This window comes from Bufo bufo, chromosome 6 (genome assembly GCF_905171765.1).
Source record: "Bufo bufo chromosome 6, aBufBuf1.1, whole genome shotgun sequence".
In the NCBI taxonomy this organism is placed as follows: domain Eukaryota; kingdom Metazoa; phylum Chordata; class Amphibia; order Anura; family Bufonidae; genus Bufo; species Bufo bufo.
In genome coordinates, this window is record NC_053394.1 from 225,066,709 (window position 1) to 225,083,980 (window position 17,272).

A 17,272-nucleotide genomic window follows, 5' to 3' on the forward strand; every position below is an offset into this window, starting at 1 on the left:
CCCATTGGACTTCTTGCGGTAATAAAAGTCTGCTTCTTGAAAAGGAAGATCTGCGCATTCAGTCCTGGTTGGCTGAAAGGGGTGTTTTTCAACAAAATAATTTTTTTCTGCTATGGAACATGCAGGAGGAAGACTAAAAGATATTTCTGATGGATCACTTATAACACTTTCTGACATGTCTTCAGGTGTGATAAATTCTAATTCAGGAAGGTCTTCAAAAACATCTGGGTCATTCATCTGTGCTTGCTCTCTGCATTCTGACACCAGCTCCTCCTCAATCACCTGTTCTTCTGTTTGTGGGCTCACCTCATCTTCGACGGACACAACTGGCATGCTTGAAGGAGCACTTGGGCCGGCAGAAACCTCATCAACAGGAATTATCGGTTGTATACCACCAGTTTAAAACAATATTATTTTTTGTCAACCTATTTTAATCTCCCCAACAAAGTTCTAGATGTAACCAAGGAACTTAACTCCATGCATGGTAACGTAAAAAAAAAAAAAACTCATGCAAACAAAGGATATAAAAATCATACTTACCTTACATGTAAGATTTTATGTGATTTCAAATAAGTTAATATATAGCTTAAAAAATGTAAAACTGATCACTATGGAAAGTCAAGTATGGACACTCCTTGATAATCCATCATGAATATTAACAAACGTAAAACTTCATTATGCACATCACACATGCCAACAGACTACCGTTTATATACTCGAGAAATTTTTGTGGTAAACTTCATTTTAAAACACAGATCCACGGGTCCATGCTAGTTTAAATAGAATTTTGTTCACATTGAATGCGGGGCAATATCGAGTTACCGGTAGTGCTAGTGTACTTAACTGTACGTTGACCGCGATACCGGGTACACACACGGACAACAGCGGGCTGATTTAGAATACAGTGCAGCTATTGCTGATGACTGCCACCTATAAGTACCCTTTCCACGTCACTGTTGCAGCGGTGGCTGTAGTGAGCCACAAGTAGGAACACTAGCTGGCGAGATAATGCTAACCGAATGTGCCTGCTGCATTCAGGCATTGTCATCTAATAGCTTTGGAGCTGGGCATGTGCACTGAGATGCAGAGAAGTAGGTACCATAACTGTTTAATTGTTACATGATCTTTGCCTAGGTAAAACCAAATAATAAAAATCACAGGATTTTATTGCCCCAAGTTTTACCCTTGACTTATCCACGAGTAATAGCATATTTCACAATTGTTGGTCAAAAAACTGCACTCGACTTATAGACCAGATCAACTTATAGACGAGTATATACGGTAGATATATTCATTCTTGTTATCAAAGAGTGAATATACATTTCTGTGACATAAAATGTAAGAACCAGCATGAACTTTCGAACTTTTAACATACCACCGAAAAAGATAGTTTCATTTGCTTAGGATCCCTTCCTGCTAACTCAAGTTCTTTGGACCGTTTTCCTCGCATTTTCTGAGCACCACCTTTCTCTTTAAATGTTTTTTTACTCTCCATATTTAGCAATATGAAACCAACAACCAACTGTAAAATGTATTGAACAACAAAATATGACAATAAGTTACATAAAACCAGCAAACATTTACTAATGTAGTGATTTAATTTTGGATCCCGCCTTCCCACACCCTAGCATGCAATCATGCCCTCCACCACAACACAATATGCAATTTGTGAGTGTATTACAGATCACCTCATCAATACAATGCACAAGAATGTGCAGTGTGTGAGTATATCATAGCCAACCCACTGCTTTCCCATAGGGAAGCATTGGGAGGCTATTGCACATGCATGGCTTCATAGAAATGCTTTGAATCAATGCATTTGTATGAGGAATGTTTAGCATGATTGCCAGTGTTGCACGTTGTGCAACACTGGACTAGGAAACACCTCTAGTGGCCGTCTGATGAGTGGCCGTCTGATGAGTGGCCAGTAGAGGTGTTACTTGGCAGTAATGTAAATACTGCCTTTTTTTCTGAAAAGGCAGTGTTTACAGTAAAAAGCTTGCAGAGACATGCTATAGACACCAGAACTACTACATTTAGCTGTTGTGGTTCTGGTGACTATAGTGTTCTTAATATAGAGGAAAAAATATATAAAAAACTCAGCACAAAAGTATGACATAAAATGGCTGTATCATTGTTCTACAAATTAAAAAAGCACAACTTCTGACAAATATATAATATTTTGCAGATTACTTATTTTTTACAATGTGCAGATAGTACTGAACTACTAATCCCTCCAGCCCCCTTCTTCATCCCTCCCCTTCTCCAACCACCCAGCATCCTTACTCACAAAAAAACGATATATATATATATATATATATATATATATATAATATAGCTTACACTGAATTACTGTAAATACTTACAGTTCTGAAGACTCCAGCAGGCTCAGGATCAGTGCTCTGGGCAGCTGGGCTCAGGGATGGAAGTGGACACCGCTCTCCAGTTTAGGACGGAGACCGGGGCTCACCCTAGCGTTGCAGTGCCTCCTTGTGATGTCATGGCGCACGGTGTACGTAAAGGGCGGGGGAGATCGTGAGGAGGAGCAAGCAAGTACCGTATTTTTCGCCCTATAAGACGCACTTAGGTTTTAGAGGGGGACAATGAGAAAAACATATTTTTAATTATACCTCGGGTCAGACCACCAATCAGACCCCCAATGTTAACCAGACCTCAGCTAACAGCCCCAATAAGATCCCCCAATCATACCTCAGCTCAGACCCCAATATGAATGACCTCAGAGCCCCATGCCTCTCATCATCCCCCAGCAGCATCTTCATCAGCACCCAGTGCCTCTCCATCAGCCCCAGTGCCTCTCATCTGCCCCCAGTGCCTCTCATCTGCCCCCAGCAGCCTCTCATCAGCCCCTAGCAGCCTTTCATGATCATCAGCCCCTCATCTGCCCCCAGTGCCTCCATCAGCCCCCAGCAGCCTCCATCTGCCCCAGTGCCTCCATCTGCCCCAGCAGCCACTCTATATGGGCCCAGTGCCTCTCATCTTCCCCCAGTGCCTCCATCTGCCCCCAGCAGCCTCTCATCTACCCCCAGTGCCTCTCATCTGCCCCAGCAGCCTCTTCATCAGCCCTCAGTGCCTCTCATCTGCCCCCAGCAGCCTCTCATCTGCCCCAGTGCCTCTCATCTCCCCCAGCAGCCTCTCATCTGCCCCTAGCAGCCACTCCATCTGCCCCCAGTGCCTCTCATCAGCCCCCAGCAGCCTCTCATGATCATCAGCCCCTCATCTGCCCCCAGCAGTCACTCCATCTGCCCCCAGCAGCCTCCATCTGCCCCAATGCCTCTCATCTCCACCCAGTGCCTCCATCTGCCCCCAGCAGCCACTCCATCTGCCCCCCAGTGCCTCTCATGATCTCATCAGCCTCCCAGTCCCAGTGCGGCAGTGCCTCAGTCTCATCAGCCCCCCCCCCCCCAGGCCCCCACACCAAAGCAACCTCTACACATCAGGCATCAATTTATCATCCCCCATTGAGTGACTGTCCATCAGCATAAAAAAAACACTTTTCCTGCTGCTCCTGGAACTGGAATGGACGCTGGCCGGGCTCCGCCTCCTCCACTCTGCTCCTCTCTCCTCCAGACTCCAGCAATCCAGACTCCATTTTAAGTGCTTTAGGGCGGCCGTCCCAGCCCGCCCCTGCCCTGAGGAATAAAAAAAATAAATAAATAAAAAATTATTTTGTTAAAGACGGCCCAGCAGCTGTTTTTTTAGGGCGGCCTGGGGGGCAAGTGCCTCCCTTCCCCCCGGCCCAGCCCGCCCCTGCCACCAGTAAAATTTATTTTGGGGGCCCACCGTATGGATACATTTAAATATAATAAATAATTTAACACTTTTTTTATATGAACATAGGCTGGTTGAGGTGCTGTACATTGAATATATGTACAGTACAGACCAAAAGTTTGGACACACCTTTTCATTCAAAGAGTTTTCTTTATTTTCATGACTATGAAAATTGTAGATTCACACTGAAGGCATCAAAACTATGAATTAACACATGTGGAATTATATACATAACAAACAATTGTGAAACAACTGAAAATATGTCATATTCTAGGTTCTTCAAAGTAGCCACCTTTTGCTTGGATTACTGCTTTGCACACTCTTGACATTCTCTTGATGAACTTCAAGAGGTAGTCCTCTGAAATGGTTTTCACTTCACAGGTGTGCCCTGTCAGGTTTAATAAGTGGGATTTCTTGCCTTATAACTGGGGTTGGGACCATCAGTTGCGTTGAGAAGTCAGGTGCATACACAGCTGATAGTCCTACTGAATAGACTGTTAGAATTTGTATTATGGCAAGAAAAAAAGTAATGGCTATTTGACCATGAAGGAGAGTGATGGGGTGCTGCGCCAGATGACCTGGCCTCCACAGTCACCGGACCTGAACCAAATCGAGATGGTTTGGGGAGAGCTGGACAGCAGAGTGAAGGCAAAAGGGCCAACAAGTGCTAAGCATCTCTCGGAACTCCTTCAAGACTGTTGGAAGACCATTTCAGGGGACTACCTCTTGAAGCTCATCAAGAGAATGCAAAGCAGTAATCCAAGCAAAAGGTGGCTACTTTGAAGAACCTAGAATATGACATATTTTCAGTTGTTTCACACTTGTTTGTTATGTATATAATTCCACATGTGTTAATTCATAGTTTTGATTCCTTCATAGTCATGAAAATAAAGAAAACTCTTTGAATGAGAAGGTGTGTCCAAACTTTTGGTCTGTACTGTATGTAGTGCAGTAAGTCTACTGTGTTATGTGCCACTTGCTTAGGGGCCCCACCTTGCTTAGGGGCCCACGGGGGGATTCCCCTGTACCCCTGTGGGCCAGTCCAAGCCTGATTAATATACATATTTTTTGTGGGAATCTTTGCCATTGATCCCCCTCTGGTATGTCACTGTCCATGTTGTGGGACGATTTGTGCACTTCTAGTAAGTATTTGGTGACTGCAAATCTGAGCTGAAGGTTTTTCAGGTTTGCCTTCCATTAAGGTGAATGGGGCCCGCCACGAACTTGCGGTTCGTGAACATTTGATCGCGATCGCGTTCACGAACCATCCCGGCCAATGTTCGTCCATCACTATTTGTAACATGTACAGCCTCCATTTTAGGAAAAACTGATTACTTACCACGAAGCGTGAGGAAATTTGGATTTGTTGCAAATCAAAGTTTTTCTAAATTTCTGACCAAATTCCCCTTTGAATGCTTTGCTTCACTAAACACTATTCTCCTTGTCTACTTATAGGAATGGAGTTGTATTACTGGGATATGCTCTGTACCCAGCTTACTGTGGCTTTCATTTGAGCAGATATCAGCTGCCTATGAGTTTGATCAGGAGGCCCCTCTCTGCTTCCTGCTGAGTCAACGACCTTCTGTTGTCTCTGCCAGTGCTACTGCTACAACAGGTAGCAGAAGCTAATGCAGCACCAACAGGATCCACTTGAATTTGCTGAATATCACAGAACATTTTTTTCAATTACCACACTTACCTCATGCACATCAGCAAATGGATACACACCACCTGAGCAACCATGTTCAATCATACCTTGACTGTGTCTTTTTTCCAACACAAACCCTGTTTCATGGACTTCTGGGAGGGAGATTTAAACAGTGACCAGAAGTGACCCAGTTTGGTATCAGAGTACACTATTGTCCATTCTCCAGAGTACTGTCAGAGAGGCCCAGTTTTCAGCTGACAGATGTTGTCATCACATTGAAGTGGACAAAATTACCCGCTGCGATTGTAGAAAATGTTACTTTTGGGAAAATTAATCAGGTGTGGATCTGTGAGGGTTTCCACAGGCCTCCGGATGATGTCAACGAATAGATCTACCAGGTCTGAGAGTGAGCTGTTCAAAAGGACATCCCTGCTTGAGATATTCCCAAAAAATGCATTAGCCAATAGAAGCCTGGTCACATGAACCTTATCAGCCAATAGAAGCTCGTAGGCCCTTGGTCTCCACATACACACAGTTTTACACCAGGTTTCCATAACAACCCATACATTTTTCTTCACTGCTGTAGGTCAGCATTAAAGGGGCAGGGCGCTATGGATGACACTGTTAAGGGAGCGGAGTACTGTGGAGGTCACAGTTTAGGGGCAGGTAGGGTGGCCATTCAGGCCACCCTCAAAAGACGGACTTAAAAACCCCGCCCACAGGTCTGCTAACCCACGCCCCCTCCCACTCTGTAGACGGCAGGGATTGAAAAAATGAAGGTAAAAATTTCTCCCTGCAGCTCACACTCAGACAGCACAGTGCTTCTCTCTAAGGCTGGGTTCACACGGGCGTTGCGGGGAAATGTGCAGGTGCGTTACGGGAACACCCGCGATTTTTCCGCGCGAGTGCAAAACATTGTAATGCGTTTTGCACTCGCGTGAGAAAAATCGCGCATGTTTGGTACCCAAACCTGAACTTTGTCATCACATGATCCATCACCATGGTAAAAGATCATGTGATGGATCATATGATGACCGGAGTGACGTCACCACAGGTCCTTGACCTGTAATGAATGCTCACCACAGGTCCTGTTCAGTAAAGGAGACAGAAGGAGATGCCGGGCATCGCGATCAAGTGGACTAAGGTGAGTTAAATTATTTTATTTATTTTTTTTAACCCCTCCAGCGCTATTTTACTATGCATTCTGTATTCAAAATGCTATTATTTTCCCTTATAACCATGTTATAAGGGAAAATAATAACGATCGGGTCTCCATCCCGATCGTCTCCTAGCAACCGTGTGTGAAAATCGCACCGCATCCGCACTTGCTTGCGGATGCTTGCGATTTTCACGCAACCCCATTCACTTCTATGGGGCCTGCGTTGCGTGAAAAACGCAGAATATAGAGCATGCTGCGATTTTCACGCAACGCAGAAGTGATGCGTGAAATAAAACGCTCATGTACACAGCCCCATTGAAATGAATGGTGCCGGATTCAGTGCTGGTGCAATACGTTCACCTAATGCATTGCACCGCGTGGAAATCTCGCCCATGTGAACGCAGCCTAAGGCTCAGTTCACACCTGAGCGTTTTACAGCGCGTTCCTACGCGCTGTAAAACGCTCAACAAGGAGAAACCAATGCTTCCCTATGGGAATGGTTCTCACCTGGGCGTTTTACAGCGCGTACGATCGCGCTGTAAAACGCCCGACGCTCACACAAGTACAGGAGCGTTTTTTTGGGCGCTTGTCGCGCGTTCCCGTACATAGACTTTCGGGAACGCGCGACACTGTGTGCACACTTGTCTCTGTATGCGCGCTTGTAAACGTCCGTACAATCGCGCATACAGAGCGCTCCTTTCAGAACGCTCAGGTGTGAACTGAGCCTAAGAGCTGTTCAAAAGGACATCCTTGTGTACGTCCAGACCCTGCATCGGACAGAGGACAGGGAGTCTGAAAGCCGGACTGTCCTGCCTAAAACTGAACCTCTGGCCACCCTAGGGGCAGGCTACTGTGGATTTCACAGTTAAGGGGATGGTCTGCTATGGAGGTCACTGTTAAGGGACAGATTGCTGTAGAAACCACTGTTAAGGGGACGGGGTGTTGTGGAAATCACTGTTAAGCAGATAGGATACTGTGGAGGTCACTAATGAAGGTGCGGCTGCTGTGGAGGTCACTGTTAAAGGGGCAGGCTGCTGTGGAGGTCACTGTTAAGGGGGCGGGATGCTGTTGAGGTCACTGTTAAAGGGGCGGGCTGCTGTGGAGGTCACTGATAAGGGGGCGGGCACTGTGGAGGTCTATGTTAAGGGAAAGGGAACTGTGGAGGTCACAGTTAGGGGACGGTCCGCTATGGAGGTCAGTGTTAAGGGGCAGGGTGCTGTAGAGGTCACTTTTAAGGGGATACTGTTGATATCTTTTAATGACATACACAAACATTAAATGAAAAAGATGAAATATACCAGTGCGAAGCTGGGTCCTTCTGCTAGTAAATAAATAAAATAACAATAGCTAACATAATAAAAATAACTGTGCCTAGGAAATTGTATTTCTGACAGTAATAGTGTATCAATAATGTCCCCTAAAAACAATTCTACTAAGCTGATAGTGTGCCAGGGTGCCCCCCACAGTAATAGTGCTCCTCAAAGTCCCACCAATAGAAATATTTATCTGCCAGAGTGCACTCAGTGTTAACAATGCTCCCAATAGTAATAATGTCCCTACTGTTCACTGAAAGTAATAATGCCCCATAGTGCCTAATAATCATGTTCCTCGCAGCCCCGCAGTAGTATTATTCTCCTTACAATGTGTGCCAGTAGAAAAATGCCCCTTTATAATATGCACCATTACAAAATTATCCCCATATAATGTGTGACAATACAAAAAATACCCCCTTCCTTTTAGATCAGACCCCTATATCAAACCTCAAATTAGATCCTCGAATTAAACTGCCATATCAGATCCTCAGGCCCCAGGGGCGGGCTGGGCCGGGGGGCAGGGAGGCAATTGGCTGCCCTAAAAAAATGGCCGCTGGGCAGTCTTCAACAAAAAAAATTATTATATATATTTTTTTATTTCAACTGCAGGGGCGGGCTGGGACGGCCGCCCAAAACGTCCGCTGCCCGATGCGCTGTCTGAGCACAGAGCGCAGGCACCGGTCCGGCCGGTACCAGGAAGCCGAGGTGAAGGCTATGAAGTTTACTAACCGGCACTTCCTTGTCCTCGGCTGTGTCTGTGTGCAGGGCTGCGCTCTGTGTGAGTGACGTTACACAGCTGTGCGCAGCCTTGCAGCCGACAGCAGATCGCTGCCGCTGGAGAGAGGAGCAGAGTGGAGGAGGCGGAGCCCGGCCACCAGCGTTCTTCCCAGTTCCAGCCCAGGCAGGAGCAGAAGGAAAAGTGGGTTTTTGTAGGATGTTACTGTTGGGACAGACTCAAGGGTGGGGGGTGGGGGGTTGCTTGGGGGGGGGGGGGCTGATGAATGGTGGTGGAGAGCCAGGAGAGGAGAGGTTGCTTTGGGGGGGGGGGGCTGATGAGTTGATGACTGTGGAGAGGAGAGGTTGCTTTGGGGGGGGGCTGATGAATGGTGGTGGAGAGCCAGGAGAGGAGAGGTTGAGAGTTTGCTTTGGGGGGGGGGGGGGCAGGGGCTGATGAGACTGAGGCACTGCCGCACTGGGACTGGGAGGCTGATGAGATCATGAGAGGCACTGGGGGGCAGATTGAGTGGCTGCTGGGGGCAGATGGAGGCACTGGGGGATATGAGAGGCATTGGGGGCAGATGGAGGCTGCTTGGGCAGATAGAGGCACTGGGGGGGAGATGAGAGGCATTGGGGGCAGTTGGAGTGGCTTCTGGGGGCAGATGAGGGGCTGATGATCATGAGAGGCTGCTGGGGGCTGATGAGAGGCACTGGGGCAGATGAAAGGCTGCTGAGGGCAAATGAGAGGCACTGGGGCAGATGAAAGGCTGCTGAGGGCAAATGAGAGGCACTGGGGCAGATGAGAGGCTGCTGAGGGCAAATGAGAGGCACTGGGGGCAGGTGAGTGGCTGCTGGGGACAGATGAGTGGCTGCTGGGGGCAGGTGAGTGGCTGCTGGGGGCAGGTGAGTGGCTGCTGGGGGCAGATGAGAGGCTGCTGGGGGCAGATGAGAGGCTGCTGGGGGAGATGAAAGTCTGCTGGGGCAGATGAGAGGCACTGACGGCTGATGAAGAGGCTGCTGGGGGCAGATGAGAGGCTGCTGGGGGCAGATGAGAGGCTGCTGGGGGAGATGAAAGGCTGCTGGGGCAGATGAGAGGCACTGACGGCTGATGAAGAGGCTGCTGGGGGGAGATGTGAGGCACTGGGGGGAGATGGGAGGCACTGGGGAGAGATGGGAGGCATTAGGGGCAGATGGAGTGGCTGCTGGGGGCAGATAAGGGGCTGATGATCATGAAAGGCTGCTGGGGCAGATGAGAGGCACTGAGGACTGATGAAGAGGCTGCTGGGGGCAGATGAGAGGCACTGAGGGCTGATTAAGAGGCTGCTAGAGGCAGATGAGAGGCACTGGGGGTAGATGAGAGGTTGCTGGGGCCATAAGGAGTGGCTACTGGGGGCAGATGGAGGCACTGGGGCAGATGGAGGCTGCTGGGGGCTGATGAGAGGCACTGGGTGCTGATGGAGAGGCTGCTGGGGAATGATGAGAGGCATGGGGCTCTGAGGTCTGATTTGGTGTCATTCATATTTGGGTCTGAGCTGAGGTCTAATTGGGGGTCTGATTTGAGGTCTTATTGGGGTCTTATTAACATTAAGGATCTTTTTGGGGCTGTTAGCTGAGGTCTGGTTAACATTGGGGGTCTGATTGGTGGTCTGACCCGAGGTATAATGAAAAATATGTTTTTCTCATTGTCCCCCTCTAAAACCTAGGTGCGTCTTATAGGGCGAAAAATACGGTACGTGCTTGCTCCTCCTCACGATCTCCCCCGCCCTTTGCGTACACCGTGCGCCGTGACATCACAAGGAGGCACTGCAACGCTAGGGTGAGCCCCGGTCTCCGTCCTAAACTGGAGAGCGGTGTCCACTTCCATCCCTGAGCCCAGCTGTCCAGAGCACTGATCCTGAGCCTGCTGGAGTCTTCAGAACTGTAAGTATTTACAGTAATTCACTGTAAGCTATATTATATATATATATATATTGTTTTATGTGAGTAAGGATGCTGGGTGGTTAGAGAAGGGGGGGGTGGAGAAGGGGGATGGAGGGGTTAGTAGTACAGTACTATCTGCACATTGTAAAAAAAAAAAGTAATCTGCAAAATATTATATATGTGTCAAAAGTTGTGCTTTTTTCATTTGTAAAACAATGATACAGCCATTTTATGTCATACTTTTGTGCTTATTTTTTAAATATATTTTTTCCTCTATATTAAGAATAGAGTTGAGCGAACACGTGGATGTTCGGGTTCGAGAAGTTCGGCCGAACTTCCCGAAAATGTTCGGGTTCGGGATCCGAACCCGACCCGAACTTCGTCCCGAACCCGATTGAAGTCAATGGGGACCCGAACTTTTCGGCACTAAAAAGGCTGTAAAACAGCCCAGGAAAGAGCTACAGGGCTGAAAAAGGCAGCAACATGTAGGTAAATCCCCTGCAAACAAATGTGGATAGGGAAATGAATTAAAATAAAAATTAAAAAAATAAAAATTAACCAATATCAATTAGACAGAGGTCCCATAGCAGAGAATCTGGCTTCATGTCAGCAGAGAATCAGTCTCTTCATGCTATAGCAAAGAATCTGGCTTCATGTCAGCAGAGAATCAGTCTCTTCATGCCATAGCAGAGAATATGGCTTCATGTCAGCGCAGAATCAGTCTTCATGTCATAGCAGAGAATCAGGCTTCACGTCACCCACCACTGGAAAAGGCCACTGTCACATATTTAGGCCCCGGCACCCAGACAGAGGAGAGAGGTCCCGTAACAGAGAATCTGGCCTTATGTCAGCACAGAATCTGTCTTCATGTCATAGCAGAGAATCAGGCTTCACGTCACCCACCACTGGAACAGGCCACTGTCACATATTTAGGCCCCGGCACCCAGACAGAGGAGAGAGGTTCCGTAACAGAGAATCTGGCCTTATGTCAGCGCAGAATCAGTCTTCATGTCATAGCAGAGAATCAGGCTTCACGTCACCCACCACTGGAACAGGCCACTGTCACATATTTAGACCCAGGCACCCAGGCAGAGGAGATAGGTCCCGTAACAGAGAATCTGGCCTTATGTCAGCACAGAATCTGTCTTCATGTCATAGCAGAGAATCAGGCTTCACGTCACCCACCACTGGAAAAGGCCACTGTCACATATTTAGGCCCCGGCACCCAGACAGAGGAGAGAGGTCCCGTAACAGAGAATCTGGCCTTATGTCAGCGCAGAATCAGTCTTCATGTCATAGCAGAGAATCAGGCTTCACGTCACCCACCACTGGAACAGGCCACTGTCACATATTTAGGCCCAGGCACCCAGGCAGAGGAGAGAGGTCCCGTAACAGAGAATCTGGCCTTATGTCAGCACAGAATCTGTCTTCATGTCATAGCAGAGAATCAGGCTTCACGTCACCCACCACTGGAACAGGCCACTGTCACACATTTAGGCCCCGGCAACCAGGCAGAGGAGAGAGGTCCCGTAACAGAGAATCTGGCCTTATGTCAGCACAGAATCTGTCTTCATGTCATAGCAGAGAATCAGGCATCACGTCACCCACCACTGGAACAGGCCACTGTCACACATTTAGGCCCCGGCACCCAGGCAGAGGAGAGAGGTCCCGTAACAGAGAATCTGGCCTTATGTCAGCACAGAATCTGTCTTCATGTCATAGCAGAGAATCAGGCTTCACGTCACCCACCACTGGAACAGGCCACTGTCACATATTTAGGCCCCGGCACCCAGACAGAGGAGAGAGGTCCCGTAACAGAGAATCTGGCCTTATGTCAGCACAGAATCTGTCTTCATGTCATAGCAGAGAATCAGGCTGCACGTCACCCACCACTGGAACAGGCCACTGTCACACATTTAGGCCCCGGCACCCAGGCAGAGGAGAGGTTCATTCAACTTTGGGTTGCCCCGCAATATAATGGTAAAATGAAAATAAATATAGTATTGAATGAGGAAGTGCCCTGGAGTAGAATAATATATTGTTAAGGGGAGGTAGTTAATATCTAATCTGCACAAGGGATGGACAGGTCCTTTTTGGATCCATGCCTGGTTCATTTTTATGAACGTCAGCTTGTCCACATTGGCTGTAGACAGGCGGCTGCGTTTGTCTGTAATGACGCCCCCTGCCGTGCTGAATACACGTTCAGACAAAACGCTGGCCGCTGGACAGGCCAGCACCTCCAAGGCATAAAAGGCTAGCTTTGGCCACGTGGACAATTTGGAGACCCAGAAGTTGAATGGGGCCGAACCATCAGTCAGTACGTGGAGGGGTGTGCACAGGTACTGTTCCACCATGTTAGTGAAATGTTGCCTCCTGCTAACACGTTCCGTATCAGGTGGTGGTGCACTTAGCTGTGGCGTGGTGACAAAACTTTTCCACATCTCTGCCATGCTAACCCTGCCCTCAGAGGAGCTGGCCGTGACACAGCTGCGTTGGCGACCTCTTGCTCCTCCTCTGCCTTCGCCTTGGGCTTCCACTGGTTCCCCTGTGACATTTGAAAAAGCTCTCAGTAGCGCGTCTACCAACATGCGCTCGTACTCGCGCATCTTCCTATCACGCTCCAGTGTAGGAAGTAAGGTGGGCACATTGTCTTTGTACCGGGGATCCAGCAGGGTGGCAACCCAGTAGTCCGCACACGTTAAAATATGGGCAACTCTGCTGTCAATGCGCAGGCACTGCAGCATGTAGTCGCTCATGTGTGCCAGGCTGCCCAGAGGTAAGGACAATCTGTCCTCTGTGGGAGGCGTATCGTCATCGTCCTGTGTTTCCCCCCAGCCACGCACCAGTGATGGGCTCGAGCTGCTTTGGGTGCCACCCCGCTGTGAACATGCTTCATCCTCATCCTCCTCCACCTCCTCCTCATCCTCGTCCTCCTCGTCCTCCAGTAGTGGGCCCTGTCTGGCCACATTTGTACCTGGCCTCTGGTGTTGCAAAAAACCTCCCTCTGAGTCACTTCGAAGAGACTGGCCTGAAAGTGCTAAAAATGACCCCTCTTCCTCCTCTTCCTCCTGGGCCACCTCCTCTTCCATCATCGCCCTAAGTGTTTTCTCAAGGAGACATAGAAGTGGTATTGTAACGCTGATAACGGCGTCATCGCCACTGGCCATGTTGGTGGAGTACTCGAAACAGCGCAACAGGGCACACAGGTCTCGCATGGAGGCACAGTCATTGGTGGTGAAGTGGGGCTGATCCGCAGTGCGACTGACCCGTGCGTGCTGCAGCTGAAACTCCACTATGGCCTGCTGCTGCTCGCACAGTCTGTCCAGCATATGCAAGGTGGAGTTCCACCTGGTGGGCACGTCGCATATGAGGTGGTGAGCGGGAAGGCCGAAGTTACGCTGTAGCGCAGACAGGCGAGCAGCGGCAGGGTGTGAACGCCGGAAGCGCGAACAGACGGCCCGCACTTTATGCAGCAGCTCTGACATGTCGGGGTAGTTGTGAATGAACTTCTGCACCACCAAATTCAGCACATGCGCCAGGCAAGGGATGTGCGTCAAACCGGCTAGTCCCAGAGCTGCAAAGAGATTTCGCCCATTATCGCACACCACCAGGCCGGGCTTGAGGGTCACCGGCAGCAACCACTCGTCGGTCTGTTGTTCTATACCCCGCCACAACTCCTGTGCGGTGTGGGGCCTGTCCCCCAAACATATGAGATTCAGAACGGGCTGCTGACGTTTACCCCGGGCTGTGCTGAAGTTGGTGGTGAAGGTGTGTGGCTGACTGGATGAGCAGGTGGAAGAAGAGGAGGAGGAAGCTGAGTAGGAGGAGGAGGAGACAGGAGGCAAAAAATGTTGCCCTGCGATCCTTGGCGGCGGAAGGACGTGCGCCAAACAGCTCTCCGCCTGGTGCCCAGCCGCCACTACATTTACCCAGTGTGCAGTTAGGGAGATATAGCGTCCCTGGCCGTGCTTACTGGTCCACGTATCTGTGGTTAGGTGGACCTTGCCACAGATGGCGTTGCGCAGTGCACACTTGATTTTATCCGACACTTGGTTGTGCAGGGAAGGCACGGCTCTCTTGGAGAAGTAGTGCCGGCTGGGAACAACATACTGTGGGACAGCAAGCGACATGAGCTGTTTGAAGCTGTGTGTGTCCACCAGCCTAAATGACAGCATTTCATAGGCCAGTAGTTTAGAAATGCTGGCATTCAGGGCCAGGGATCGAGGGTGGCTAGGTGGGAATTTACGCTTTCTCTCAAATGTTTGTGAGACGGAGAGCTGAACGCTGCCGTGTGACATGGTTGAGATGCTTGGTGACGCAGGTGGTGGTGTTGGTGGTACATCCCATGTTTGCTGGGCGGCTGGTGCCAACGTTCCTCCAGAGGCGGAGGAAGAGGCCGAGGCGGCGGCAGCAGCAGAAGAGGCCGAGGCGGCGGCAGCAGCAGAAGAGGTAGCAGGTGGAGCCTGAGTGAGTTCCTTGTTTTTAAGGTGTTTACTCCACTGCAGTTCATGCTTTGCATGCAGGTGCCTGGTCATGCAGGTTGTGCTAAGGTTCAGAACGTTAATGCCTCGCTTCAGGCTCTGATGGCACAGCGTGCAAACCACTTGGGTCTTGTCGTCAGCACATTGTTTGAAGAAGTGCCATGCCAGGGAACTCCTTGAAGCTGCCTTTGGGGTGCTCGGTCCCAGATGGCGGCGGTCAGTAGCAGGCGGAGTCTCTTGGCGGCGGGTGTTCTGATTTTGCCCACTGCTCCCTCTTTTGCTACGCTGTTGGCTCGGTCTCACCACTGCCTCTTCCTCCGAACTCTGAAAGTCAGTGGCACGACCTTCATTCCATGTGTGGTCTAGGACCTCATCGTCCCCTGCACCGTCTTCCACCCAGTCTTGATCCCTGACCTCCTGTTCAGTCTGCACACTGCAGAAAGATGCAGCAGTTGGCACCTGTGTTTCGTCATTATCAGAGACGTGCTGAGGTGGTATTCCCATGTCCTCATCATCAGGAAAAATAAGTGGTTGTGCGTTAGTGCATTCTATCTCTTCCACCCCTGGGGAAGGGCTAGGTGGGTGCCCTTGGGAAACCCTGGCAGCAGAGTCTTCAAACAGCATAAGAGACTGCTGCATAACTTGAGGCTCAGACAGTTTCCCTGATATGCATGGGGGTGATGTGACAGACCGATGGGCTTGGTTTTCATGCGCCATCTGTGCGCTTTCTGCAGAAGACTGGGTGGGAGATAATGTGAACGTGCTGGATGCACTGTCGGCCACCCAATTGACTAATGCCTGTACCTGCTCAGGCCTTACCATCCTTAGAACGGCATTGAACACCACCAAATATCGCTGTAAATTCTGCTGGCTACTGGGACCTGAGGTAGTTGGTTCACTAGGACGTGTGGCTGTGGCAGAACGGCCACGTCATCTCCCAGCACCAGAGGGTCCACTAACATCACCACGACCATGTCCACGTCCACGTCCGCGTCCCTTATTAGATGTTTTCCTCATTGTTCCCATTCACCACAATTTTGAGAATGGCAAATTTGGGAATAGTTTTTCAACCCAGAACAAAAAGTGTGCTTTTACGGTCACTACAAATAACTTGACCAGCTAAAACAGTGCAGATTTGGTTAAATAGAAATGTGAGGCCTGTTTTTTTTTGCGCTGTGTGACAGGTATAGGGTTAATCACAGAATTAGACTTGTATCTGCACGGTAGCGTGTGTGTTAGGTTTTTCTGAATGACACTATCAGCACCTTCAATGTAAGATATCCTTTTTGGGATAGATTTCAAGTAGGCCTTATATAGCAGAAACTAGTTATTTTGAGAATGGCAAATTTGGGAATAGTTTTTCACGCCAGAACAAAAAGTGTGCTTTTACGGTCACTACAAATAACTTGACCAGCTAAAACAGTACAGATTTGGTTGAATAGAAATGTGAGGCCTGTTTTTTTTTTGCGCTGTGTGACAGGTATAGGTTTAATCACAGAATTAGACTTGTATCTGCACGGTAGCGTGTGTGTTAAATTTTTCTGAATGACACTATCAGCACCTTCAATGTAAGATATCCTTTTTGGGATAGATTTCAAGTAGGCCTCATATAGCAGAATCTAGTTATTTTGAGAATGGCAAATTTGGGAATAGTTTTTCAACCCAGAACAAAAAATGTGCTTTTACGGTCACTACAAATAACTTGACCAGCTAAAACAGTACAGATTTGGTTGAATAGAAATGTGAGGCCTGATTTTTTTTGCGCTTTGTGACAGGTATAGGTTTAATCACAGAATTAGACTTGTATCTGCACGGTAGCGTGTGTGTTAGGTTTTTATGAATTACACTATCAGCACCTTCAATGTAAGATATCCTTTTTGGGATAGATTTCAAGTAGGCCTCATATAGCAGAAACTAGTTATTTTGAGAATGGCAAATTTGGGAATAGTTTTTCAACCCAGAACAAAAAATGTGCTTTTACGGTCACTACAAATAACTTGACCAGCTAAAACAGTACAGATTTGGTTGAATAGAAATGTGAGGCCTGTTTTTTTTTGCGCTGTGTGACAGGTATAGGTTTAATCACAGAATTAGACTTGTATCTGCACGGTAGCGTGTGTGTTAAATTTTTCTGAATGACACTATCAGCACCTTCAATGTAAGATATCCTTTTTGGGATAGATTTCAAGTAGGCCTCATATAGCAGAAACTAGTTATTTTGAGAATGGCAAATTTGGGAATAGTT